Consider the following 4,533-nt stretch of genomic DNA (forward strand, 5'->3'; position numbering starts at 1 on the left):
ATGGGCATTGTGAGAGGCATGGAAGATACAAAGATAGAAACAACCCAGTTCTTGCCCAGCTGGCGTGGCTCAGTGGTTGAGCATTGACCTGTGTACCACGAGGTTGCGGTTCAATTTCCAGTCAGGACACATGCCAGGGTTGTGGGCTTGATCCCCAGTGTGGGGCATGCAGGAGGCAGCTGATCAATGATTCTCTCTCATCATCGATGTTTCTCTCTCTCTCTCTCTCTCTCTCTCTCTCTCTCTCTCTCTCTCTCTCTCTCTCTCTCTCTCTCTCTCTCTCTCTCTCTCTCTCTCTCTCTCTCTCTCTCTCTCTCTCTCTCTCTCTCTCTCTCTCTCCATCTCTCTTCCTCTCTGAAAAAAAAATGTATTAAAAAACCACCACCACCACAACAAAAACCCAGTTCTTCTCTCCAGGAGCTGGCCTTTTGGTGGGAGCAGAAACCAAGACATGCAGTGTACTTTAGAACTGAAATAGAGGTGCTAGCAGAGAGCTAGGAAAGTGAAGAAGAATGACTCCTTTTACTTGAAGAAGTCAGGCAAGGCTTAAAAACTGGGATGAGATTTGAGCTGAGTCTCAAAAGTGAGGAGAGTACATTTATTACAGGAGGGCTGGTCGAGATCTGAGACAGTTCTGTGTAGCATGCACATTGGCCATTGGGAGACAAAGACTTATCAGGTTGGAACCTGTCTATGAAAGTCCTTGATACCATAGGAAAGAGTTGGGGTTTTATTCTATTGTTTCAGTAAGCCCAGCCATGATGAACAAACAAGGGAGAGTTGATTGATGGTTGCTTGAAGTCAGAGAAGAGTTGAGATAAATAGCATGAAGGCAGGCAGGGCTGCAAGTCAGAAGAAAGGTTTCTAGGACCTTTCTACAGGTGAAGTGATAAAATTTGTAATACTCAGATGTGGGGACAGGTGGAAGTCGTGGGGAGGGAAGAGTAGGAGTCAACTAGATATTAGGTTGGAAGCCTCAATAGATGGTGATGCCACTATGGGAAACAGAGAAAACAGGAAATGGAAGAGGGTGTGTGCAGGCCATCTCCTAGCCTCCTCCCATGCCTGGGTAACTTCTATTCTCCTTTGGAGATCCAGCTCTCCTAGAAAGCCTTTCTGCCCCCTCTGCTGGGGTTGCTGCTGTTGTGATTTTGAAAACCCCTATACTCACTCCATCACAATACTTTCCATATTTCGTAATTACTCATCCCTCCTACCTGGGCAGGAGGAAATCAAAGCTCTGCACCTGCCCAGGGGAGGAAGCGGATTGTGAGACTCAAACCGGAGTACCCCCGTTCTCTACTTAAGGGGATGAAGCCTGGCAGTGAGCACCATTTCCCCAGCACATCACAGAGTGCCTCAGGCTTTCTGGGTGATGTATTAAGATATGTTATCAGCCACCCCTAGTGCTGCTTGTGTGCTCGTTTGGTGGGAACCTAGTACCTCTTTGTGAAGTGGCAGCGAGACTGGTGCTCACCATAGCTGAAGAAAAACCCTAAGAAGGAGTCCAGACTGAAAACAACCATCATATTCATTTGAAGGTGATGGGGCAAGGTGGTTCTGTGGTGCAATGTAAAATTAAGAGGCATATCTCTTAGTAAACTAATGTGGTGAACAGGGTTTGTCAATGAGGCAGATCAGCTTCCAATTTAATGAGCAGCCTGTCAATGAAGCAGACACACTGCAAAGTTGGACATGGAGGATGAAGATACAATGGATGTATTCCAGTAGCAGAGAGGAGGGGCCTACTAAACAGTGCTTTACTCCAGAACTTGGTTTCTTCAGACCAAGACATATTCTTAAGTAGAAAACTGCCATTTAGTTCCCCCACCTCCTGCACCCTTTCACAATCTGGGACCCCTCAGGGGATGTCAGACTGCTGGTTTAGGCCCGATCCCCATAGGCCATGCTGAGGGACCCCACTGGTACACAAATCTGTGCACCAGGCCTCTAGTATGCATATAAAATCTTTGGTTAATCTCTTCACACACACACCGCCCTCCCCCCTTCCCCCTTTCCTCTGAGATTCACCAGTCTATTCCATGTTTCCATGCCTGTGCATTGAGCGTCTGCCCTCTAGTGGTCAGTGAGCATCATAGCTACTGGCTGAACAGTTGGACACTTAGCATATTAGCCTTTTATATATATAGCTATATAGAGAGGGAGAAACATAAATGTGAAAGAGAAACGTAGACTTGCTGCCTCCTGTACCTGCCCTGGCTGGAGATTGAACCCACAACCTGGGCTGGGCACCTGCCCTGACCAGGAATTGAACCTGTGACTTATTGGTGCATAGGATAGCACTCCAACCAACCAAGAGCCACATCGGCCAGGACCCGATGGTATGTTTTTTAAATAACATTTTTTTATTAATTTCAGAGTGGAATGGAGAGGGATAGAAACATCAATGATGAGACCATTGATTGGCTGCCTCCTGCACACCCCATGCTGGGGATGGAGCCCGCAACTCAGACATATGCCCTGACTGGGAATTGAGCTATGACCTCCTGGTTCATAGGTCGACTCTCAACCACTGAGCCATGCTGGCCTGGCCCAATGGTATGCTTTGATGAGCATAAAATGGAGGTAGGATGGGAAAAAATAGTGGTTCTGTGAAAATACGCCCTTTTCCCATTAGTGGCATGCTTATTCAGCCCTCATCTCTATATTCCAGTAAGTTACTTCGTTCTTACTGTTTAACATAAACATCCTTACATACCTTATTTGATTGGAGAATTTTAATGATTTTCACTTATCATTGTAAGACCAAGGACAATTTTATAACTTTTTTGTATGTAGCTGTTACATGTAGGGCAATTTATCTTTAAGTAGAAACAAATTACTAAAAAAATAAGTAAATAAAAATCAAAATCCTAGTTTTCCCTTAAAGTCAAGTGTCTCGTTGTTAAATAAACTTAAGTTAAAAAAACCTGAAAACTATCAGAATTTATGGTGAATAGTGAGAAGACTCCACCACCATTCTATATGCTTCTAAGACCTGGCTTATACATAACAACCAGATCATTTTCTTTTATTCTTATTTATGAATGTTTCTACTATATATTCAAGAATACTTGAATTTTCTTATACATGCAAACACATAAACACACATGCCAAGAGAAACAGGACCTACTTATCATCAACTATACAAATCCTCTAATATGAGAGTGGGAGGAGTTCTGAGTAACTCATAGTGGTAAGGATTAAAAAAAAAAAAAGACAGTGTCTGTGCTTGCTTTGGCAGCACCTATACTAAAATTGGAACAATACAGAGAAGATTAGCATGGCCCTTGTGCAAGGATGATGCACAAATTCATGAAGTGTTCCATATTAAAAAAAAAAAAGGCAGTGTTTGTGGAAACTGCTTTGTGAATTTTATATAGAGAATGTTTAATTAGATATTTTCACATGGATTTAGATAGTAAAAATGCCTTTTAAAAAATGTGGAACTCTTTTTTAAAAATTGAGATAAAATTGATATATGACATTAATTTTAAATGTACATGATTCAATATTTATATATATTGTGAAATGGTCACTACAATAAGTCTAGTTAAACTCCATCACCACATAATTATAAAACTTTTCTTATGATGATAACTTTTAAGATTTACTCTTTTAGCAACTTTTAAATATACAATACAGTATTATTAACTACTAGTGGCCTGGTGCACGAAATTAGCATGGCCCAGTGCAGGGTGGGGGGAGGGGCAGGAAGGGGTTGTGTCCCTCAGCCCAGCCTGCACCCTCTCCAATCTGAGACCCCTTGAGGGATGTCTGACTGCCGGTATAGGCCCCATCCCGCAGGGCCTAAACTACCAGTTGGACATCCCTCTCACAATCTGGGACCCCTGGCTCCTAACTGCTTGCCTGCCTGATTGCCCCTGCTTCTGCCTGCCAGCCTGATCACCCCTAACTGCTCCCCTGCTGGCTTGATCACCCCTAACCACCTCTGCCTTGACCCTGCAACCGGGACCCAGGATTCCCTCCTCCATCCAGCCGCAGGCACCAAGGACCGGGGCTTCTCTTCCTCTGGCCGGCCACAGGCACCTGGGATCCGGGCCGGCTTTGCCTAGGCCAGCTGCAACTGCAGGGGACGGTGGGCAGGTGGCTTTGCCTGGGCCGCAGCCGCAGGCACTGGCACCTGGGACTGTGGGGCAGGCAGCTTCTCTGTCTCCCAGGCTGCAGCCAGCTACTGGCGCTGGTGCCAGGGCCCGGCTGTTAGGAAGGATGTGCAGATGGTCATCTGGAAGACGTTGGTCTAATTAGCATATTACCCTTTTATTAGTATAGATCATAGTGTGTTTTTTCTCACCATTAACCATAGTAACTGTTGCTTATGTATTAAAGTGCTATTCCTGCTAAGTCTAGGAGCAGCCTCAGAATCCTTCTCAGCATTCATCTTAAGTCTGATGCTTAGTTGATCAGAATTAATGCCTGAGGTGAAGCCTCTTATTGCAGATGTATCCCAGAATGTATGGCATCCTCTCTGCTTTATGATCCAGCTAATAATACATTGCCTAAATATTTTTG

The 4,533-nt window shown here is 44.6% G+C and overlaps 1 pseudogene; it reads left to right on the plus strand.

Moving 5' to 3' along the window:
- Window positions 1-1,731, plus strand: LOC102752846 (annotated as a pseudogene).
- The last annotated feature ends 2,802 nt before the right edge of the window (window positions 1,732-4,533 follow it).

The sequence above is a fragment of the Myotis davidii genome, unplaced genomic scaffold (assembly GCF_000327345.1).
Source record: "Myotis davidii unplaced genomic scaffold, ASM32734v1 scaffold979, whole genome shotgun sequence".
In the NCBI taxonomy this organism is placed as follows: domain Eukaryota; kingdom Metazoa; phylum Chordata; class Mammalia; order Chiroptera; family Vespertilionidae; genus Myotis; species Myotis davidii.